General features: G+C 42.1%; 1 pseudogene; it reads left to right on the plus strand.

Moving 5' to 3' along the window:
- LOC109558597 (antigen WC1.1-like) overlaps positions 1-23804 on the plus strand; it is a 47657-nt pseudogene extending 23853 nt beyond the window's left edge.
- Positions 23805-25173: the final 1369 nt, after the last annotated feature.

Below are 25173 nucleotides of genomic sequence, written 5' to 3' on the forward strand. Positions count from 1 at the left end.
TCTAAACTAGCTAGAGTTGAGCTGTAACAAGTCTGGGTTGCAGTATTTGTAGCACTCAGTCTACCTCTGATTTCTCTGCCCCTGTGTTATGAGCTTTGAGTTTATAATTGAAAACCTGAATGTTTTGGTAGCTCAGCAGTCAGGAGGATGAGGGAATACCCACTCTGTTTCCAAGGTGTTTGACACAGTTCTTTGGCCTCCTGCCATTGACAGCATGTTTACTAAGCAGATATTTGAGGAGAAAACCTGCTATATGAGAGAGGCTCTCAAGTCTCCAATTTTGTCACTGCAGCACCAGGTAACCCCCAAATCATGCAGGCTTCTCTGTCCCACTTTGATCCATTAATCCAGGCAACAAATTGGGAAATTCCCATAGAGAAAGAGAAGCTTCAGATCCTTGGCTAAAAATGAAATGATCTCCACTCTTTAGAATTTTAGCACACCCTTCCAAAAACACAAGAGAAGACTCTACACATGCACATCACCAGATGGTCAACACCAAAATCAGATTGATTATATTCTTTGCAGCCAAAGATGGAGAAACTCTATACAGTCAACAAAAACAAGACCAGGAGCTGACTGTGGCTCAGATCATGAACTCCTTATTACCAAATTCAGACTTAAGTTGAAGAAAGTAGGGAAAACCACTAGATCATTCAGGTACGACCTAAATCAAATCCCTTATGATTATATAGTGGAAGTGAGAAATAGATTTAAGGGCCTACATCTGATAGATAGAATGCCTGATGAACTATGGAATGAGGTTCATGACACTATACAGGAGACAGGGATCAAGAGCATCCCCATGGAAAAGAAATACAAAAAAGCAAAATGGCTGTCTGGGAAAGCCTTACAAATAGCTGTGAAAAGAAGAGAAGTGAAAAGCAAAGGAGAAAAGGAAAGATATAAGCATCTGAATGCAGAGTTCCAAAGAATAGCAAGAAGAGATAAGAAAGCCTTCTTCAGCCATCAATGCAAAGAAACAGAGGAAAACAACAGAATGGGAAAGACTAGAGATCTCTTCAAGAAAATTAGAGCTACCTAGGGAACATTTCATGCAAAGCTGGGCTTGATAAAGGACAGAAATGGTATGGACCTAACAGAAGCAGAAGATATTAAGAAGAGATGGAAAGAATACACAGAAGAACTGTACAAAAAATATTTTCATGACCCAGATAATCACAGTGGTGTGATCACTCACCTAGACCCAGACATCCTGGAATGTGAAGTCAAGTGGGCCTTAGAAAGCATCACTATGAACAAAGCTAGTGGAGGTGATGGAATTCCAGTTGAGTTATTTCAAATCCTGAAAGATGATGCTGTGAAAGTGCTGCATCAATATGCCAGCAAATTTGGAAAACTCAGCAGTGGCCACAAGACTGGAAAAGGTCAGTTTTCATTCCAATCCCAAAGAAAGGCAATGCCAAAGAATGCTCAAACTACCACACAATTGCACTCATCTCACACGCTAGTAAAGTAATGCTCAAAATTCTCCAAGTCAGTCTTCAGCAATATGTGAACTGTGAACTTCCAGATGTTCAAGCTGGATTTAGAAAAGGTAGAGGAACCAGAGATCAAATTGCCAACATCCGCTGGATCATGGAAAAAGCAAGAGAGTTCCAGAAGAACATCTATTTCTGCTTTATTGACTATGCCAAAGCCTTTGACTGTGTTGATCACAATAAACTGTGGAAAATTCTGAAAGAGATGGGAATACCAGACCACCTGACCTGCCTTTTGAGAAATTTGTATGCAGGTCAGGAAGCAACAGTTAGAACTGGACATGGAACAACAGACTGGTTCCAAATAGGAAAAGGCTGTATACTGTCACCCTGCTTATTTAACTTCTATGCAGAGTACATCATAAGAAATGCTGGACTGGAAGAAACAGAAGCTGGAATCAAGATTGCCGGGAGAAATATCAATAACCTCAGATATGCAGATGACACCACCCTTATGGCAGAAAGTGAAGAGGAACTCAAAAGCCTCTTGATGAAAGTGAAAGTGGATAGTGAAAAAGTTGGCTTAAAACTCAACATTCAGAAAACGAAGATCATGACATCTGGTCCCATCATTTCATGGGAAATAGATGGGGAAACATTGGAAACAGTGTCAGACTTTATTTTTCTGGGCTCCAAAATCACTGCAGATGGTAACTGCAGCCATGAAATTAAAAGACACTTACTCCTTGGAAGGAAAGTTATGACCAACCTAGACAGCATTTTCAAAAGCAGAGACATTACTTTGCCAAAAAATGTCCGTCTAGTCAAGGCTATGGTTTTTCCAGTGGTCATGTATGGATGTGAGAGTTGGACTGTGAAGAAGGCTGAGTGCCAAAGAATTGATGCTTTTGAAATGTGGTTATGGAGAACTCTTGAGAGTCCCTTGGACTGCAAGGAGATCCAACCAGTCCATTCTGAAGGAGATCAGCCCTGGGATTTCTTTGGAAGGAATGATGCTAAAGCTGAAACTCCAATACTTTGGCCACCTCATGTGAAGAGTTGACTCATTGGAAAAGACTCTGATGCTGGGAGGGATTGGGGGCAGGAGGAGAAGGGTACGACAGAGGATGAGATGGCTGGATGGCATCACTGACTCGATGGACGTGAGTCTGAGTGAACTCCGGGAGTTGGTGATGGACAGGGAGGCCTGGCGTTTTGCGATTCATGGGGTTTCAAAGAGTCGGACACAACTGGGCAACTGAACTGAATTGAAAGTCTTTGACCATGAAAATGAGCAACCAGCTCACAAAGGTCCTGCCATCTTTTTCTCAGAGGTTCTCTGCATAGAGTGGGTAGGAGATTTAATAGGATGATCTGGAAAGAACATACAAATTTTGATACTTTATGACAGGTACTATTTACCCTTCTGGTTTTTTGTGTTGCTTTGAATTTGTATTTATTTCTCTCAGCTTCAATTCTTTTATATATACTTTTCAGTCTTCTGTTTGTTATTTCTGCATCTTTCCTGTATGTTTCTTTTTTAAGAGATTCCTAACCAACACTTTGGGCTTTTCTGGTGTCTCAGACAGCAAAAAAACTGCCTGCAGTGCAGGAGACCTGGGTTCGATTCCTGGATAGGGAAGATCCAGTGGAGAAAGGAATAGCAATCTACTCCAATATTCTTGCCTGGAAAATCCTATGGACAGTGTAGCCTAGTGGGCTGCATTCCATAGGTCACAAACAGTCAGACAGGACTGAAAGACTAACACACACACACACATAACCAACACTGCATTGTAGATCAATTATCTTCCAATTAAAAATAAATTTAAAAAAGAGTTTCCTTTTACAGCAGTAGTCTTCACTTGCCCACTTGTCACACTGAATAGTAGGTAAGAGTAGCTTGTAATCTATCTAATAATTTTCCATTAAAATTACGTATGTGAGATTTTGAGTATAAATTAACTCTGTTCTTCTGGACTGATTATTTTTAATATGAGCTATTATCATAGACTATTACCATTCACTTATATTTGGTCTACTATTTCACTGATTAGTGTGAATTTAAAATTTTATTTTACGGAATTTTATTCATCTATTCATTCACTCAATGACTATTTATCAAGCCCTTATCTAGGTATTTAGAAAAGGTTTTCCATATATATTTGTTGAATGAGTGCATACAATGTGCAGATACTGTCCTAATAGCAGAAACATGGCATATATAAGATATATAAGGTACTTCTTTTCATGGAACTTTCATTAAGAGAGGTGTATGTGTACATTTATAGGTGTCTGTGTTTATATTTGCTGTGGGATGTGAAGACTGATAAACAAGTAAATATTTAAGTAATTTCAGCTGTGATCAGATGCAGTGAAAGTTTCAGCCCAGGAGATAATGAGCCTGTGTTTTCACATGTCATTTGCACTGACCCAAGGACCTTAGATAATCTTTTCTGGGGACAAGATCACCCCCAGCTGTTCCTGATCCAGTGTTTCCTTCTTGTTTGCAGGAAGAAGACCCAAGAGCTGTCCAACTGCTGCCCCCTGCACAGGTACGTCAGCCCCGCCCCCTCCCCTGTGGCTCCCAGGGGTTCCTTCCTCCCACCAGGGGAGTCACAGGGGGGGCTGCTGCCTTTTCAGACAGAGAGAAGCTCCAGCTCAGGGGAGGAGACACCGAGTGCTCAGGGCGGGTGGTCTGGCACAGTGGCTCCTGGGGCACTGTGGGCGATGACTCCTGGAGCCTGGCAGAGGCTGAGGTGGTGTGTCCACAGCTGGGCTGTGGCCAGGCCCTGGAAGCCATGCGGGCCACGGCGTTTGGCCCTGGAAATGGGAGCATCTGGCTGGATGAGGTGCGGTGAGGGGGTGGGGAGTCCTCCCTGTGCGACTGTGCTTTGAAGCCCTGGGGGCAGAGCGACTGCAAGCATGAGGAGGATACTGGTGTGAGGTGCTCTGGTGAGTGAGGGGCTCGGAGTCTACCCTGGGTGAGCTGGGGCAGCACAGGGGCACTGGAATCAGCCAGGCGTGGTGGGGAGTTTGTATTTAGACAGTGTCCAGGTCCTGGGGCCCTGATCTAGGATGGGGGAGCTGGGAGGATGGGACACTGGTGTTGTGGAGACTGAGGTCTGATTTCAGGCTTAGGAGGGAAAAATGGGTTTACTCTGCTTTCTGGCCAATTTCTTTTCCTCACACTGCTGTTTTTCTCTTTAGGTGTAAGGAAAACATTGACCCGACTGCCGCAGGTACTGTGAACACCCATGGGCAGGAGAGAATACTCAGGTCTGGGGACCTGTTCTGTGGGCCCTCTGACAGCTCAGGAGAGGAAAGACCCTGAGGAGCCCTGGCTGTTGGGGAGGAGCCCAGGGGGTTATGTTGGGGAACTCCTCTGCCTTGGTTCCTGGGGCCACATTTTTCTCATGACTGGGGTCCAAGGGAGACTGGTTCCTGTGTTGCAGAATCTAAGATTCTCCCATCTGCCTCTGAGTGTTGCTCCTCATCAATGAGGTGTGGGTCCCAGGACTGTTTGATGCTCTGTCTCCTGAAGCCCAAGGAGAGGGGATGAGCTGGGTCCTCAGAAGCTGTCTCTGCAGGGCAGCTCCCTGACAATCCCCAGCTCTGCCTCAGAGTCACAGGGGCTGGAATGGAGTTGACTCATCTCAGGATGAGACCTGGGGGAGCCAGGTCACTGTCAGTGCACTTGTGTCTGAGGCTGGGACGCCATTGTCTGGAGCCCCTGGAAATGCTGGCACAGGGGGTTTCTCTGTGCCCAGGACCTTCTCCACACCCTGTTGCCTTGTTCTCTTTAGGGTCCAGACCAGTTTCAAGTCCTCTCCCTGGGATCTTCTCCTTGCCTGGGGTCCTCTGCCTCATCCTGGGGTCCCTTCTCTTCCTGGTCCTCATCATCCTGGTGACTCAGGTGTTCAGATGGATAGCAGAGCACAGAGGTGGGCTGCAGGGGGAACTGGGGACCAGGGAAAGTGTGTGGAGGCAGGAGATGGGGCAGGTGTGAGGAGGGGAACCTGGGCCAGGTCTCTGTTGTGAGTCTGAAGAACTCCATGTGCTCCATGCTGAGCTCTAAGGGGTGAGTAGACAGAGGTTCTTAGGACTGGGGCGTGAACTCTCATAAGTCATGACCTCTCCTATGAGACCAGACAGAGTCAGGGCTGAGCTGTGAATTCAGGTCAGACAGGGGAGAGGGTGCTGACATGGTGCATGGGGTGGAAGATGATGCCGAGGTCCAGGCAGCCTCCATGTGAACATCAGGGAGATAAAGGGTGGGCCTGCTGGACCGAAGTGTCTGGGGAAGCACCTCTGACCTTCTCGGGGATCTCTCAGCCTTATCCAGCTATGAAGATGCTCTTGCTGAAGCCGTGTATGATGAGCTTGATCATCTTGTGACTCAGAAGGAGGGTCTTCTTGGCAGCCCAGGTGGGTGTCTCTGTCTGCCCTCCTGGGACCTCTAGTTGTCACACCCACTGGGTGTGCGTATTTTCTCAGCATCTGCAGACCCCACACGTTCCCCAGGCTCACAGAGGTAGCTCTCTAAAGTGGCAGGATGGCCTCTTACAGCCCTGTGAACCTCCAGCCTCTGTCTACACTGCAAGAGCCAGACCCATCCCTTCTCAGCCTTAACACCGGTCCTGTGGGTGTGGGAGGATCATTCTGTGTGTTGTGTGATGTTTTTCTCCACTTTAGGCTTCCTCTCAGATGGTGAGGACAATGACTCCAGGTCTGCTCCAGGTAATAGAGGTGGACCTGCTTCAGCTGAGTGTTGGGAGGAGAGTTTCCCTCCTCATAGAGAGGAGATGTAGGGGGAACAATCTTCCTTTAATGGACCAGAGGAATCCCTTGTGTCCAGATTGGGTCTGTCCTTATCCTTCTCTGGCTGTTCTGTGATGTCTCACATTTGGGGCTGGGCTCTCTGTGTTCAGAATCACAAGAGATACACACTGGTTTTTAAAAAAAAATCTGTAAAGCACAATTTGTCAAAATACTTTAGTAATGCTCAATGGTGGGAGAATTGCTTTGAGATATATATTTTCAAACAGGAAATATTAAGATATATAAAGTCATGTTTTGGTTTATGGACACATCAAAATGAAACATGGTCTTAGAGAAAAAAAAAAATCTTTTGAAACTGGTGCCTCTGTTTAGCAGCTCAGAAACTGGGTCAGAAGGGATCTTAGGCATTTCCCAGACCAACCCACCTAATGTGGTTTAATCTGACCTCTGATGTGCCCTCAGAAGCCCCAGATCAGAAGACCTATGCCCTTGGTGAGGATTATGATGATGCTGAAGAGGTTCCAATGCCTGGGGCTCATCCTACCTCTCAGGGGAGTGAGGAGGAAGTGCTTCCAAAGAAGGAAGATGGGATGAGGTCTCAGACAGGTGAGTGGAGTTAGCTGATCCCCTGTAATCTTTGGTCTCTGTCCTGGAAAGGGTGAATTTGAGGTCCTCAATGTCAGGCCTCTCTACAGTTTCTCATGCATTTGAGAATCTCATGCAGGATAATCTCATGCATTTGATAGGCTTCCCTGGTGGCTCAGATGGTAAAGAATCTGCCTGCAATGCAGGAGACCCGGGTTTGATCCCTGGGTCAAAGATCTCCAGGAAGATCACCTGGAGAAGGGAATGGCTACCCACTCTAGTATTCTTGCCTGGAGAATCCCATGGATTGAGGAGCCTGGGGGGTGGGGGCTACAGTTCATAGGGTTACAAAGAGCCAGACACAACTGAATAACTAGCACTTCACTGCCTGGAAGCAGGTCTTCTCAGAGCTCCTGTGTGAGCACAGGTCTCCTGTGATGCAGGGTTTCCACATGAGCTGAGGCCCCAGAGAGTAAGTGGACTGGATCTGAAAGGACAGCTTGGATCCATCCTCACTGCAACTGATATGAAATAGGCTGAGCCTCCCTGCCCACCCCTGGGTCCCAGGGATGCTTTGTCATCACCACATGCTTAACTTGCTTCCTCCTCACTGTCTGGCCCCCTTGTCTCTGTTCTAAATCATACCTCTCTTTACTCTTTCAAGCTCTTCTCTAAACATCTTTAGAGAGGAAGCTGATCCTGGGGAAGGAGAAGAGAGCCCCTGGCTGCTCCAGGGGGAGAAAGTGGACCTTGGGTATGAGGATGTTGAACTAAGTGCCCTGGGAACATCCACAGTGACTTTTCCATGATGTTGTATTAAGTACAAGATCATGCTGCAGATATTCTAATTGCCTGTATCTCAATAGAATAGTGCTGACCTGTGATTGTGTTATACGGGAATTGCTCAAAATGAAATATTCTGTATAAAGTAAATTTTTTTTTTTGCTTTGTTAATTATTACCAAGTTCCATGACAAATGCTTTTCGAGGATTGGTCCTCAAACACCATTTCCCTCAAAGGAAATACACAATGAGTGCACTGCCCTGTTTTCTCACCTCCTTCAAAGGCTAATGAGGGTATGACTTAACCCAGGAACACAGATGCTCCAGGTCACTCTTACTTAGAAAACACATCTAAACTTGTTTCACATTCACACTCTCCTTCCTAGCAAGATGAATTGTCCACCAAAAAATATAGTCAGAACCTGGTAGGTTATTTTATTTGGTGGGAATGCTTAGGATTCTAAGCCCTGGAGACAGCATCTCAGTAGCTCTGAGAAAACTGCTCCAAGCAGGCAGGAAGGGAAGCCAGGCTGTATACAAGTTTACAACAAAGGGAGCAGGCAATCTGAAGATCAAAGATCAGGTACCAAGTTAAGGAATTTAGCATTTTATGTATGGGAAGATGCAAGCCTCTGGACTCCCTGAATTCAATTCTTTCATATGCAGCTCAGCTATCTGGGGCCAACCCTGTTTCCTTGTTCACCTTAAGGAGCAGCAGATGGCTGCTTCTTGCTTTCCCCAGCTCCTCAGCAATCACCATGGGGTGTGGGAGCATCCCCTGGATCAGTTTTGGGAACCCTCATTCATGTTTGGAGGCCAGAAATCACTGATGGTTGTTGCATTTCTTGTTTATTTATATGACAGGAGATATTTTCATTTCACAAAATCATGGTAAAAACCCAATCCTGAACATTCCTGTATGTTCTTCCCTGAGATGTCACATCACCTGTTTTTAACTTATTTTGGGGCACCAGACTTGGGTGTGAGTTTCATAGTAGGAGTTTGCTGGTGGGAGAGAATGGATACAGTTTTCCTTATCCTGCTTAAGTGTTCATGGGTCAATTAAAACTCTAACTCTAGGTAACTACCTCTGCCTTTTCATCTCTCATTCCCTAGGTTACTTTATCTGTTTATTCCTCAAGCAGATATAGATTCCTCCTTGCTCTTCTCCCATGTCTAGTTGTTATCAAATCGTTATGAATCCATTCTTTCCATCCCTGCCTACTGTTTCTTCAGAACGTTGCCATTTCTTGTCTTCCCAATTATCTATCCTTCTGAGAAAATTATATCAGCTCATATCTCTAAGTTGATGGATGGCAAATTGGTGCTCACCTACACCCTGCATCCACGTGGAACAAGAGGGCAAGAAAGTGGAGACCTAGACAGAGGGGATCCGGAAGAAGGGATAGCTGGGGAAATCAGGTACGTTTGTCTATTTACGTTTCAAAGATGTGAATGGAGGGGTCTGATATGACTGAATTCTTAAAGGAAATATTTCAGACTAATGGGCTCCTCTGAAGACATACTGTTTCAAGATTGCTTTAGTCTGGTTACTACTGAAAATGTAAACATGATCCTGCTGTGATTCTTCAGGGTACAGATAGCTGTCGTGTAGGAGTGGCCCAGTAAATATTACATTTCAAAACACCACCACCACCACCCCGCACCCTTCCCCCCCCCCCCCACAATTCCATTGTGGACATGTGGAGAGGCTGCTGAACTAATATAAGACCTGAGAGTGATGGCCTGGTTGTGAGTTGAACCCACCCAGTTCCTGGCTGATGGCTCTGCATGGTGTCCAGGGCTCTGACCTACAGTTACACTTGCAGTCTTCATAGTTCTAGGCTATGTTTGGGAATGGGAAGATGCCCAGGACTTCTCCCAGGGTAGCTCACATGGCTATTCACCATTGGGAAGTCATGAAATAAATGACATATGATGAAAGAAATAAAGTATACCCACCAAGAAGCTCAGGGAACTCCAAAAAATGCAGATAATGGAATTCAGGAAAAGAATATGTGAACAAAATAAGATTAAAAAGTTATTTATTACCATTATTATTATTGTTTTAAATTTTTGGTTTCACTGGGTCTTTGTTGATGCGTGTGGACTTTCTCTAGTTGTGGCAAGCAGGCAGTACTTCTCTTTGTGGACAGCAGGCTTCTCTATGCAGGGGCTTCTCTTGTTGCAGATCACAGGCTCTAAGCACACAGGTTTCAGTAGTTGCAGCATGCCAGCTCCTATTTGCAGTTTGTGGGACCTAGAGCATGGGCTCAATAGTTGTTGGGCACAGGCTCTTGAGTTGCTCTGCAGAATAAATTTGGTAGTTTTTTTGTACAGAGACCAAAATCATAAAAAAGGAAGCAAACAGGGAGTTTTATGATGGTTTAGTTATTAGGATTCAATGTTTTCACTGCTGCTGCTGCTGCTGCTAAGTTGCTTCAGTCGTGTCCGACTCTGTGCGACCCCAGAGATGGCAGCCAACCAGGCTCCGCCGTCCCCAGGATTCTCCAGGCAAGAACACTAGAGTAGGTTGTCATTTCCTTCTCCAATGCATGAAAGTGAAAAGTGAAAGTGAAGTTGCTCAGTCGTGTCTGACTCTTCGTGACCCCATGGACTGCAGCCTATCAGGCTCCTCTGTCCATGGGATTTTCCAGGCAAGAGTACTGGAGTGGGTTGCCATTGCCTTCTCCAATGTTTTCACTGCTGTGCATGAATTCTATTCTGATCAGGGAACTGAGATCCCTCAAGCTGTGCAATAAGGCAGAAAAATAGAAGGAAGAAAACAGAAATTTTGTTGCTTAAGATTAAAATGAATGAAATGCAACAAAATAAAAAATGCTACAGAGAGCATCAGCAACAGCAGAAGAATCGCTGAGGCACAAGACAATACAATTGAAATTACCTAGCCAGGGGACAAAGGAGAAAAAAGAATGAAAAGGTGTAAAGAACCTGTGTGAAATATAGGATAACATTCACAGAATCAACCTGCACAGTATTGGAGTCCTAGAAGGAGAAGAGAGGGAGAAAGGGACAGAGATTGTACTTAAAGAAATAATACAGAAAAGTCTTAAATCTGATGACATTTAGACATCCAAGTTCATGTAGCTGTCAGGGGAGTGTGTGATTTCCTCAGTTCTGTCTCGTCACAACAAAAATTTGAAGCGACAGGCCAGTGTTAAAGCCCTTGGACAGACCGTGTCACAACTCTCAGACAGATCAGTGTCACAGCTCTCAGACAGATCGGTGTCACAGCTCTCAGACAGATCAGTGTTACAGGTCTGTGTTTCAGCTCAGTTTTATTTAGAAAATAAAGGAAAATACATCCTCGAGGTGTGAGGGCATGATGACCCAAAAGACATGAAGAGAAGAGAGAGAGGGAGAGAGAGAGAGTGAGAGACAGAGCGAGAGAAAGACCCCCGGCCCTTTGGCTCCTCTTTTTATATGTTTTTTTTTTTCCCTCCCCCTGGGCTGTTTGTTCCACCTGAGGTGCTCACTCCAGTCCTCGGATCTTCCTTTGTTCTATTTTCATGGGCTTTTTCCTTCCTTTTAGCTACTGGCATTCTGGACTGCTTTTTCCTATTCTAACTACCGAACTTTGCTAAGTCACCCCGCAGAGTTCATTCAAAATGATTGCCTCCAAGACACATTGTTTATAATCAAGACAAAGAGAATTTTAGAAGCATCAAGAGAAAAGCAAATGCTCACAAAAAAGGAATTCCCTTAAGAATATCAGTGGATTTCTCAGAAGAAAACTGGCAAGCCAGGAGAGAAAGGGATGATATGTTTAAACTGATGAAAGTAAACCTGCCAGCCAAGAATACTTTTCTCAGGAAGGTTGTCTTTCAGAAATGAAGGTAAGATAAAGACTTTCCCAAACAAACAACAGTTGAAGGAGTTCACCAACACAAATTTGTCTCACAAGATTGCTGAAGGGAGTTCTTCAAGCTAAATGAAGGATGGTGATTATTATATGAAAGAAGTGAAAACAGACAACAGACTTGTAAATATAAATATGTAATCTAATACAGAATTCTCTAATACTGAATATGGTAGTGTGCTAACCAGTTAGCTCTAGTCTAAGGGAAGTATTAAAATAACTATAGAGAAGGTTCGGTCCTAAGATGGTGGAGGAATAGGATGGGGAGACCACTTTCTCCCCCACAAATTCATCAAAAGAACATTTGAACGCTGAGAAAATTCCACAAAACAACTTCTGAATGCCAGCAGAGGACATCAGGCACCTAGAAAAGCAGGCCATTGTCTTCGAAAGGAGGTAGGAAAAAATATAAAAGATAAAAAGAGAGACAAAAGAGGTAGGGATGGAGCTCCATCCCGGGAAGGGAGTCTTAAGAAAGAGAGAAGTTTCCAAACACCAGGAAACACTCTCACTGTCGAGTCTGTGGTGAGCCTTGGAACCACAGAGGGCAACATAACTGGGAGGAAAAATAAATAAATAATTAAAACCCACAGATTACGTGCCCAATGGTAACTCCTCCAGCGGAGAAGCAGTGCAGATGCCTGCACCTGCCACTAGCAAGTGGGGGCTGGGAGGGAGGCGCAGTCTGCATTGCTTAGAGTAAGGACCGGGCCTGAATGCCCCGAGGGAAATCTGAGGAAACTAACTTGGGATAGCAAACCAGACTGTGGGATAACTACCACTCAAAAAGCCCTAACCTAAGACACTGCCAGGCCCTCTCACAGAACAAAGGACTGAGCAGAGCTAGCCAGCTGCATGGCAAGCCCATCCCCCTCCAGAGACAGGCAGGCGAGGGCAGCCAGAACCAGAAGGGGGCAATTGCGGCCCCAGAGAGGCATTAACTACCAAACTGCAAGCAGGCTTCGTTGCTAACCAAGACTTCTTGGGATTCTGGACGGTCAACATCCGCCTACGAATGTGCACCAATTGTACACCCAGAAAACCAAGTGGCAGGGATAGGGGAGGCGATAAGTCGCAGCAACCATGCTCACCAAACACCTGGTCACGTGAGCTGCTCGGATCTGAGAAGGGCACAAAACGCAGGCCCAAATGAGTCTGTGCCTCTGAGGACTACCCGAATACCTGAACCGGAGCAGCTTAGACCTGGGAAGTACATACAACCCAGGGCCAGCCTCAGACAGTTCCTGGCAGAGCAACCTAGGGCCTAAGCAGTGTAGACAGGGAAAGCACACACGCCATGGGCGGGGGGCAAACCCAGTGTGGCCGAGACACTGCAAGCACATGCCAGTGTTATTTGTTTGCAGCGTCCCTCCCTCTCCACAGCATGACCGAACAAGTGAGCCTAAAAAAGTGTCCACCACTGCCCCCTTGTGCCAGCGTGGAAATTAGACACTGAAGAGACCAGCAAACAGATGAAGCTAAAACAGAGGGACCTTCCTTGGAAGTGACAGGTGCAATAGATTAAAACCCTGTAGATAGTACCGGGTACATAGGAAGGAGCCTATAGATCTTGAGAAATATAAGCCGGATCAAGGAACTATCCGAAAATGAACTGACCCCACACTGCCCACAACAACACCAGAGAAAGTCCTAGATATATTTTTTACTATTTTTACCATCATTCTTTAAGATTTTTAAATAAAAAAAATTAAGTCATCTATTATTCCTTTAATTTTCATTTTATAACCTACTATTACTTTGCAAAAAAAAAAAAAAAAAAAAGAAGACCACAGTTTTTAAAGCAAACTTCATATATAATATATATATATATATAAAATAATTTTATGACTTTTTTCTCTTTTTCTTTAGTATTGTATTTTTGAAAATCCAACCTCTACTCTAGATTTTTAATCTTTGCTTTTTGGTATTTAGTATCAATTTTGTATCTTTAAGAACCCAATCTTCAGTACCCATTTTTGCTAGGGAGTGAGATTACTGGCTTGACTGCTCTCTCCCCCTTAGGACTCTCCTTTTTCTCCACCAGGTCTCCTCTATCTCCTCCCTCCCCCTTCTCTTCTCTACCCAACTCTGTGAATTTCTTTGTGTGTTCCAGACTGTGGAGAATACTTAGGGAACTGATTATTGGCTGGATCTGTCTCTCTCCTTTTGATTCCCCCCTTTATCCTCTTGGCCATTTCTGTCTCCTTCGTCCCTCTTCTCTTCTCTGTATAACTCTGTGAACATCTCTGAGTGGTCCAGACTGTGGAGTGCACATAAGGAAGTGATTACTGGATAGCTTGCTCTCTCCTCTTTTGATTCCACCTCATCTCATCCTGGTCACCTCTATCTCCCTCCTCCCTCTTCTCTTCTCTATGTAACTCTGTGAACCTCTCTTGGTGTCCCTCACTGTGGAGAAACTTTTCATCTTTAACCTAGATGTTTTATCAATGGTGTTGTATAGATGGAGAAGTCTTGAGGCTACTGTAAAAATAAGACTGAAAACCAGAAGCAGGAGGCTTAAGTCCAAATCCTGAGAACACCAGAGAACTCCTGATTCCAGGGAACATTAGTCAACAGGACCTCATCAAATGCCTCCGTACCTACACTGAAACCAAGCACCACCCAAGAGCCAACAAGTTCCAGAGCAAGACATACCATGCAAATTCTCCAGCAACACAGGAACATAGCCCTGAGCTTCAATATACAGGCAGCCCAAAGTCACTCCAAACCCACTGACATCTCATAACTGGACACTTCATTGCACTCCAGAGAGAAAAAGTCCAGCCCCATCCACCAGAACACAGATACAAGCTTCCCTAACCAGGAAACCTTCATAAGCCACCAGTACAACCCCACCCACAGGTAGGAAACTCCATAATAAAGAGAAATCCACAAACTGCCAGAATACAGAAAGGCCACCTCAAACACAGCAATATAAACAGATGAAGAGACAGAGGGATACCCAGCAGGTAAAGGAACAGGGTAAATGCCTACCAAACCAAACAAAAGAGGAAGATATAGGGAATCTACCTGATAAAGAATCCAGAATAATGATAGTGAAAATGATCCAAAATCTTGAAAACAAAATGGAATCACAAATAAATAGCCTGGAGACAAGGATTGAGAAGATGCAAGAAAGGTTTAACAAGGACCTAGAAGAAATAAAAAAGAGTCAATATTTAATGAATAATGCAATAAATGAGATCAAAAACACTCTGGAGGCAACAAACAGTAGAATAATGGAGGCAGAAGATAGGATTAGTAAGGTAGAAGGTAAAATGGTACAAATAAAAGAATCAGAGAGGATAAAAGAAAAACGAATTACAAGAAATGAGGACAATCTCAGAGACCTCCAGGACAATGTTAAATGCCCAAACATTCGAATCATAGGGGTCCCAGAAGAAGAAGACAAAAAGAAAGACCGTGAGAAAATACTTGAGGAGATAATAGTTGAAAACTTCCCTAAAATGGGGAAGCAAATTATCACCCAAATCCAAGAAACCCAGAGAGTCCCAAACAGGATAAACCGAAGGTGAAACAGCCCAAGACACATATTAATCAAATTAACAAAGATCAAACACAAAGAACAAATATTAAAAGCAGCAAGGGAAAAACAACAAATAACATGCAAGGGAATTCCCATAAGGATAACAGCTAATTTTTCAATAGAAACTCTTCAGGCCAGGAGGGAATGGCAGGACATACTTAAAGTGGTGAAAGAAAATAACCTACAGCCCAGATTACTGTACCCAGCAAGGATCTCATTCAAATATGAAGGAGAAATCAAAATATTTACATCAAGCAAAAGCTGAGAGAATTCAGCACCACCAAACCAGCTCTCCAACAAATGCTAAAGATCTTCTTTAGACAGGAAGCACAGAAAGGGTGTATAAACTTGAATCCAAAACAATAAAGTAAATGGCAATGGAATCATACTTATCAATAATTACCTTAAATGTAAATGGGCTGAATATCCCAACCAAAAGACAAAGACTGGCTGAATGGATACAAAAACAAGACCCCTATATATATTGTCTACAAGACACCCACCTCAAAACAAGGGACACATACAGACTGAAAGTGAAGGGCTGAAAAAAGATACTCCACACAAATAGAGACCAAAAGAAATCAGGAGTAGCAATACTCATATCAGATAAAATAGACTTTAAAACAAAGGCTTTGAAAAGAGACAAAGAAGGACACTACATGATGATCAAAGGATCAATCCAAGAAGAAGATATAACAATTATAAATATATATGCACCCAACATAGGACAACTGCAATATGTAAGACAAATGCTAACAAGTATGAAAGGGGAAATTAACAATAACACAATAATAGTGGGAGACTTTAATACCCCACTCACACCTATAGATAGATCAACTAAACAGAAAATTAACAAGTAAACACAAACTTTAAATGGTACAATAGACCAGTTAGACCTAATTGATATTATAGGAAATTTCTCCCCAATACAATGAATTTCACCTTTTTCTCAAGTGCACACGGAACCTTCTCCAGGATAGATCACATCCTGAGCCATAAATCTGGCCTTGACAAATTCAAAATAATTGAAATCATTCCAAGCATCTTTTCTGACTACAATGCAGTAAGATTAGATCTCAATTGCAGGAGAAAAAATATTAAAAATTCCAATATACAGAGGCTGCTGAATAACCAACAAATCACAGAAGAAATAAAAAAAAGAAATATAAATATGCATAGAAACGAATGAAAATGAAAACACAACAACCCTGTGGGACACTGTAAAAGCAGTGCTAAGGGGAAGGTTCATAGCAATACAGGCATACCTCAAGAAACAAGAAAAAAGTCAAATAAATAATCTAACTCTACACCTAAAGCAACTAGAAAAGGAAGAAATGAAGAACCCCAGGGTTAGTAGAAGGAAAGAAATCTTAAAAATTAGGGCAGAAATAAGTGCAAAAGAAACAAAAGAGACTATAGCAAAAATCAACAAAGCCAAAAGTTGGTTCTTTGAGAGGATAAATAAAATTGACAAACCATTAGCCAGACTCATCAAGAAATGAAGGGAGAAAATTCAAATCAATAAAATTAGAAATGAAAGTGGAGAGATCACAACAGACAACACAGGAATACAAAGGGTCATAAGAGACTACTATCAGCAACTATATGTGAATAAAATGGACAATGTGGAAGAAATGGACAAGTTCTTAGAAAAGTACGACTTTCCAAAACTGAACCAGGAAGAAATAGAAAATCTTAACAGACCCATCACAAGCACAGAAATTGAAATTGTAATCAGAAATCTTCCAGCAAACAAAAGCCCAAGTCCAGACAGCTTCACAGCTGAATTATTCCAAAAATTTAGAGAAGAGCTAACACCTATCCTACTCAAACTCTTCCAGAAAATTGCAGAGGAAGGTAAACTTCCAAACAAATTCTATGAGGCCACCATCACCCTAATAACAAAACCTGACAAAGAGAACATAGATGCAAAAATCCTTAACAAAATTCTAGCAATCAGAATCCAACAACACATTAAAAAGATCATACACCATGACCAAGTAGGCTTTATCCCAGGGATGCAAGGATTCTTCAATATCTGCAAATCAATCAATGTAATACACCACATTAACAAACTGAAAAATAAAAGCTATATGATTATCTCAATAGATGCAGAGATAGCCTTTGACAAAATTCAACATCCATTTATGATAAAAACTCTCCAGAAAGCAGGAATAGAAGGAACATACCTCAACATAATAAAAGCTATGTATGACAAACCCACAGCAAACATTATCCTCAATGGTGAAAAATTGAAAGCATTTCCCCTAAAGTCAGGAACAAGACAAGGGTGCCCACCCTCACCACTACTATTCAACATAGTTTTGGAAGTTTTGGCCACAGCAATCAGAGCAGAAAAATAATTTAAAGGACTCCAAATTGGACAAGAAGAAGTAAAACTCTCACTGTTTGCAGATGACATGATCCTCTACATAGAAAACCCTAAAGACTCCACCAGAAAATTACTAGAAATAATCAATGACTATAGTAAAGTTGCAGGATATAAAATCAACACACAGAAATCCCTTGCATTCCTATATACTAATAATGAGAAAATAGAAAGAGAAATTAAGGAAACAATGCCACTCACCATTGCAACGAAACGAATAAAATACTTAGGAATATATCTACCTAAAGAAACTAAAGACCTATATATAGAAAACTATAAAACACTGGTGAAAGAAATCAAAGAGGACACTAATAGATGGAGAAATATATCATGTTCATGAATCGGAAGAATCAATATAGTGAAAATGAATATGCTACCCAAAGCAACTTATAGATTCAATGCAATCCCTGTCAAGCTACCAGTGGTTTTTTTGACAGAGCTAGAACAAATAATTTCACAATTTGTATGGAAATACAAAAAACCTCGAATAGCCAAAGCAATCTTGAGAAAGAAGAATGGAACTGGAGGAATCAACCTACCTGACTTCAGGCTCTACTACAAAGCCACAGTCATCAAGACAGTATGGTATGGACACAAAGACAGAAATATAGATCAATGGAACAAAATAGAAAGCCCAGAGATAAATCCATGCACCTATGGACACCTTATCTTTGACAAAGGAGGCAAGAATATACAATGGCGAAAAGACAATCTCTTTAACAAGTGGTGCTGGGAAAACTGGTCAACCACTTGTAAAAGAATGAAACTAGAACACTTTCTAACACCATACACAAAAATAAACTCAAAATGGATTAAAGATCTAAACGTCAGACCAGAAACTATAAAACTCCTAGAGGAGAACATAGGCAAAACACTCTCTGACATACATCACAGCAGGATCCTCTATGACCCACCTCCAAGAATATTGGAAATAAAAGCAAAAATAAACAAATGGGGCCTAATTAAAATTAAAAGCTTCTGCACAACAAAGGAAACTATAAGCAAGATGAAAAGACAGCCTTCAGAATGGGAAAAAATAATAGCAAATGAAGCAACTGACAAAGAATTAATCTCAAAAATATACAAGCAACTCCTGCAGCTCAATTCCAGAAAAATAAATGACCCAATCAAAAAATGGGCCAAAGAACTAAACATACATTTCTCCAAAGAAGACACACAGATGTCTAACAAACACATGAAAAGATGCTTAACATCACTCATTATCAGAGAAATGCAAATCAAAACCACAATAAGGTACCATTTCACCCCAGTCAGATGGCTGAGATCCAAAAGTCTACAAGCAATAAATACTGGAGAGGGTGTGGAGAAAAGGGAACCCTCTTACACTGTTGGTGGGATTGCAAACTAGTTCAGCCACTGTGGAGAACAGTGTGGAGATTCCTTAAAAAACTGGAAATAGAACTGCCATACGACCCATCAATAACACTGCTGGGCATACACACCAAGGAAACCAGAATTGAAAGAGATACGTGTACCCCAGTGTTCATCTATAATGAACTGTTTATAATAGCCAGTACATGGAAGCAACCTAGATGTCCATCAGCAGATGAATGAGTAAGAAAGCTGTGGTACATATACACAATGGAGTATTACTCAGCCATTAAAAAGAATATATTTGAATCAGTTCTAATGAGGTGGATGAAACTGGAGCCCATTATACAGAGTGAAGTAAGCCAGAAAGAAAAACACCAATACAGTATACTAATGCATATATATGGAATTTAGAAAGATGGTAATGATAACCCTGTATGTGAGACAGCAAAAGAGGCACAGATGTATAGAACAGTCTTATGGACTCTGTGGGAGAGGCAGAGGGTGGGATGATTTGGGAGAATGGCTTTGAAACATGTATAATATCATATGTGAAATGAATCACCAGTCCAGGTTTGATGGATGATACAGGATGCTTGGGGCTGGTGCACTGGGATGACCCAGAGGGATGGTATGGGGAGGGAGGTGGGAGCGGGGTTCAGGATGGGGAACATGTATACACCCGTGGTGGATTCATGTTGATGTATGGCAAAACCAATATAATACTGTAATTAGCCTCCAATTAAAATAAATAAAGTTATATTAAAAATAAAATAAAATAACTAAAGAGAAAAATATTTTGTTAGTGATATACATTATAAAGAGAGGCAAATTCTGACATCAGAAACAGAAAGTGTAGGAGATCAAAAGGTAGAGCTTTTGTATGTGATTGAAATTAATTTGTTATCAGTGTAATATAGATTCTTGTGTCTATAAGATGTTTCATGTGAGCCATTGTGGCAACAAAAATGTGAAAACCTACAGTAGATTCACAAAAAGTAAAGAGAAAAAAAAATCAAAGTACATCATTATCCAAAATCATCAGTTCACAGTTCTAACTGTTGGACACAACATTCGAATTGTCCTCGTCTCTAAAGCATCCTTCAAGATCAGCCCCAGAGGACTCTCCTTTCACAAAATAAAAGACTAATTAGTCTGTTTGTTATGATAAGCCAAAGAACTCTTTTTGCACCTCATCTCCTTTCTTATATCATATAGATGGTGCACCTGTACTTTTTTAATTGCAGATTTTCTTCTGGTGATATTCCTATGTGGTTTTAATTGAAAAATTGCCAAAAGATAAATTACCCTGTCTCCTCTGTTGGGTCTGATTAAGACTTAATAAGAAGCCACATGTGAGTGTGTTGTGGTTTGTCTTGTGTATCCTTAGAGATAGAGATTTACAGAGTTCGTTGTGATGTATCTGGTGGTGATGTGCACCTTCTTTTTGAAAATCAAATTTTGCCCTGCTAATTGCTGAAAACATTTGCCTTTAAAACAAAAATATCAATTAGCTAAATGATGTCCTCAAAAATAGTTCTTTATATTTAAGATATTTTCTTTTAAATGTCTAGTATAGTGTCATTCAGTCATTCAATAAACATTAGGTGAACATCTATTAAGTTATAGAGAGTGGAAATACAGAACTTAACACAGGTTCAGGTCTCATTCCAATCCTGGGCCCTGAAAGGGCCTTAGTCGATACTTGCAGCCTGCAAGAGCCTTGGTAGCATGCCCAGATGGGGAAGGATTCGTTGATAAGGAAAAGAGAATCTGTTCACAGACTTTTAGATGTTAAAGGAGGAACACATTTTCCCATGTTTCCAGTGTTCTTAGGCTGGTCTGCAGGCTGGACTCAGCTGTACCAAAGCTCCATGTGCAATAGAGCATCAGTTCATAGAGTTCAAGTCTGAGCAACCACTCAGTCTTTGAACTATGAGGGCCATCCCAGTGACATTAATCTTGGGTTTAAGAGGTTTAAGAATGACCACCTACAAGAACTCAATAGCTCTGGAGTTGGTCATTACATCAACTCTGAGCAGAGGTGGATTAATCATGAAGCTAATGAAGCTTCAACCTCACAACCTCTCCTTATACCAGCCCCTTCCAAGTCCTGTGAGGGGAGCCCTAGGGCTGTGCTCACAAGGATATAGGTTTTGAAACAGCCATTTTGAGATGAGGAAAAAATATTCAGCAAAATTATTTCTTAACAAAATTATTTCTTGACCATGGAACACTAAATCCAGAAATCAGATTTGTTCAGGAAATCAAGAAAAAACTGAGGGGGCTTAGAAAATACATGTTGCCTTTTCATTAGTACAGGATTGGTGAAAGGTAAAACAGGATCAAAGATGATGGATTGGCTAACCCAGAGGAAAGAAGAGCTGTTTAAGGATGAAGGTCAAGATGCCAAGAGGCAAATTCGGGAAACTGAGCCTGACTGTCAGCACAGAGTGATGTAAAGGGAACAGGAGATGCACCAGGGGTAGGTGCTCTTAAATAGAACTTAGATCTAGTTGTTGGTCAATCAGAAATGGTGACTGAGAAACAACCAAGCCCAACAGAGGAAGCAAGGTGAGACCTGAGGGAGCAGCTTGGGATGAAGAAACAGAAGAAAGGGGAGATCCAGGAAAGTACCTGCTTCACATGACAGATTCTGTCTTCTTTTCAAGTCTTCTTTCTCCTTTGTATCCATCAGAAAAGATTCTGTTCTACCACTGGAAAAAGTGACCCACAAATCTCAGTCACATACACACACACACACACAGAGAAATGCCTACATACACATACATTCATATACAGACACATACACACGCTCATCACTACCTACAGGTGTTTGTGGTCAGTGAGGCTCTTGCACATGCACCATCTGGAACAGGTAGCTTTTGTGACAGGAAAAAGAGAGAGACTACAGAGGTGCACTTGGGCTTTTCATGCCTCCACTTGGAAGTGACACAGGAGACACCACCCATGTTTCATTGCCCAGAGTGAGTCATGGGAGTAGAAATACAGCTATTTGATGAGTATAACTGTCTATCTACATCCTTCAGTAGAACTCTTGAGATCAGTGTTGTCAGTTTTTTCTCACCTTGGAGAAGCTTCTGAGGTACAGCTTTGTGCAGAGATTGAACATCCCCTCCCGGAGTGGGATTTGAAGGCATTTTGTACTTGGATCCTTTGGCTGGTGTGTCTCTGACTCCTTACTCCACCTCAGTCTGTGCCGAGGGGGTTAGTCAGGTATGTGTCTCCCCTGCCTCCACTTCCCTTCCCCACTCAGTATCACTAACTGCAGGGTGATTTTTCAGCATTTGTTCATACATTCATTTCTTATCTAATATTTGTTAAGCTCTCTCTATGTGTCTTTACTTGAGCTTATAGAGACACTGAAGAACAAGACACAATAATTGCTCTCAAGAAGTCCCCTCTTTAGAGAAAATAAGAAAGGTTTAGTTTTTACAGATTAAATAGACAAAGCAGTAGTTTTGAGCTGGAGGAATTAGAAAGAGTTCACAGAGATGACAACTCTGTGCTTTTAAAAACAAAGGAAGATATACATATTTTCTTTCTGTAGTGGGCTTAAAAATGTGTCCTCTAGAATTCAAATATTCATAAATGTAATATTTGCTATTTTTATAACTGATTTCATCTTGTGCAGTAGCAAGGTGTGTTTACATGGATTTCCACAAATCTTTGTGAAAAACTTTCACAAAAAGTTCCACAAAGTTAACACAGACCCTCCAATTTAAAATCACAACTTTCCCATTAAAAAAATTTCCCCCAAGTTAGCTCGGGTTTATGGTAATAATTATCTTGTCAACTCTAGTTGAAGCTTCCTGCTGAGACTGGTTTTCCTGTATTTAAGGAGGCATCTTCTTGTCTCTCCTCCCCCAGATGGTGTCTGGGGTGGGAGGGTTTCTTACTTCCCAACAACAGTGGGCAAGTGTCTTTGGTCTGCATGCTCTCCACTTAGAATCTGCTTGTCTTTGATTTAGTAGCTTTGATTGCTCTGGTCTCTGGGTATCTGAAGCTGCACTATGGAGGAATGAATGAGGCCAATTCAGTGCCACACTCTCTCTTAGATGTTGCTGGTTATAGACTGTAAAGGGCTGAAGAGAGATGATGATCTGGACATCAGCTAGCTCATGACCAAGCTCATCACATGCCCTTGTGATGAAGTGGTCTTTGGTAAAGAAGCCTTTACCAACCTTGGTATCATCCATACAAGGAACACAGATGGTGAGGTGGGTCTCAAACACTCTGGTATAACAAGTCAATTGTTTCCTTTTAAAGCTGTATAGTTCTTTTTTAATTCAAAAATATTTTGTATAGTTTTGTATATACATGTATATCCAGTGGTCATGTATGGATGTGAGAGTTGGACTATAAAGAAAGCTGAGTGCCAAAGAATTGATGCTTTTGAACTGTGGTGTTAGAGAAGACTCTTGAGAGTCCCTTAGACTGCAAGGAAATCCAACCAGTCCATCCTAAAGGAGATCAGTCCTGGGTGTTCATTGGAAGGACTGATGTTGAGGCTGAAACTCCAATACTTTGGCCAGCTGATGCGAAGAGCTGACTCATTGGAAAAGACCCTGATGCTGGGAAACACTGAGGGAAGGAGGAGAAGAGGACGACAGAGGATGAGATGGCTGGATGGCATCATCGACTCAATGGACATGGGTTTGGGTGGACTCCAGGAGTTGGTGGTGGACAGGGAGGCCTGGCATGCTGCAGTTCATGGGGTCGCAAAGAGTCAGACATGGATTAAACTGATTTTGTATATTAGTCACTCTGGTCCTGAAAATGTCCCTCTACCAAAGATATTTAAATATTTACTTTTCTAGCAAAGAGATTACTTAACCTCTGAAACCTCCATATTTTCATGGTGATTTGGGAATAATAATGCTACATATTGTATTGCTTTACAATTCATAAGATGAAATAAACAGTCTAAATTAAAGAACAGGATTCTTCCTACTCTTTACTTCTGCACTTCTAATTTAATACAGAAGCTGTTCAACTAAATTTTTTTTATAACAAAGTTTCTTCCTGTTACAGTTGTGTGGTTTGAATTGAAAATAAGCCAAATGATAAGTATATAAACATCCGGACCAGTAGGCTATATCTGATTAAGACAAGAACAGGAGTTCACCTGTCACTGTGCTAAGGTCTGTCTTTATTGTCAGATATACAAAGATGCAACATTTATACATGTTTAGAACTAGCTCTCTCAGCACTGTTCTTGGAATGGGGCTAGCCTTGTTTCTGGTATTGCAATTGACTGCATTCATTGCAGAAAAGTGTAGAAGTGAACCATACATAGCTTATACCATTTAATTATATTGAAATATCATTACAACAAGTGACACAACTTGCATTGTGCTGTTAAGTCCTCACATCAAGTTAAATTATATCTCAAAAGATTTCTTTGGATTGAAATGATTTGTGTAAAATACCTGGCTAACATTCATTCATTCAGGTATACAAGAGACATCATTTAGGATTTTTAATTAGCAGACATTGGGGATAAGGAGGTGAACTAGACACAGAACCTTTATCAAGTCCATTTATAAAGTAAAATTAGCAAGTAAACAACTTAATTCATGAGGCTCACAGTTGGTAAGGTCGAGGTTCATGAGCAGTAGAGCCTCTCTCTAGGACACGGAGAGAAGGGGCGATGTGTGGAAGACTCACAGCTCTGGCCCCAATCACCGTCACAGCATGTGGTTCCTGGGAGAGTTTGACAGTTCCAGTCAAGGTTCCAGGTAACAGAATTGAATTCCTGTTCTAGAGTCCTGGGATTCCTGGGATAGGATGGACAGAGGGGCCCTAATATTGCTCCTCCACCAAGATGATGTACTATTGTTGACTGGTTATATCTCTTACTAATGCAAACTCATTTAATTCTAACCAAAACTCTGTCATCTATACACAAGCATAACTCTTCTTTTACAGACAAAGCCACTGTACAGAGAGTGTAAGGACCCTGTTCAAGGTCATACACATGGTATGTGGCTGAGCTCTGAGTCAGGCCAGGGCAGACTGGTTCCTGAGCCTGTTCTCCTGACCTCTGAAGTTCACATGGACACAGCTGGGTTAGTGTCCTCCCTAAAGCTTTCCTCCTTCAAATCTTGGATGAGATTAGACACTGAGATTTCCTTATGTGTCAGAGAAGACGAACATTCATCAGAGGGTGAGTTGGTCCATGCTGACCCTGCATCCCCAGCTCTGGGGTAGAGGGTGCTGCCTGAGCACAGCCTGCCAGCACTGGCTTAGCCCCTCCTTCCAGCCCACTCCATCCTTATAACGGGGTATGGAGTCCCTAACAGTATGTTACCTACAAGGTCTCAATCCTGAGGTGAGACCATGTGTACCTGGTTCACTAAACGCATCCCTGTGTCATCCTGTGGGAGGAATGACTGGACTCCAGGAAGCAC

The sequence above is a fragment of the Bos indicus genome, chromosome 5 (assembly GCF_029378745.1).
Source record: "Bos indicus isolate NIAB-ARS_2022 breed Sahiwal x Tharparkar chromosome 5, NIAB-ARS_B.indTharparkar_mat_pri_1.0, whole genome shotgun sequence".
NCBI lineage: Eukaryota > Metazoa > Chordata > Mammalia > Artiodactyla > Bovidae > Bos > Bos indicus.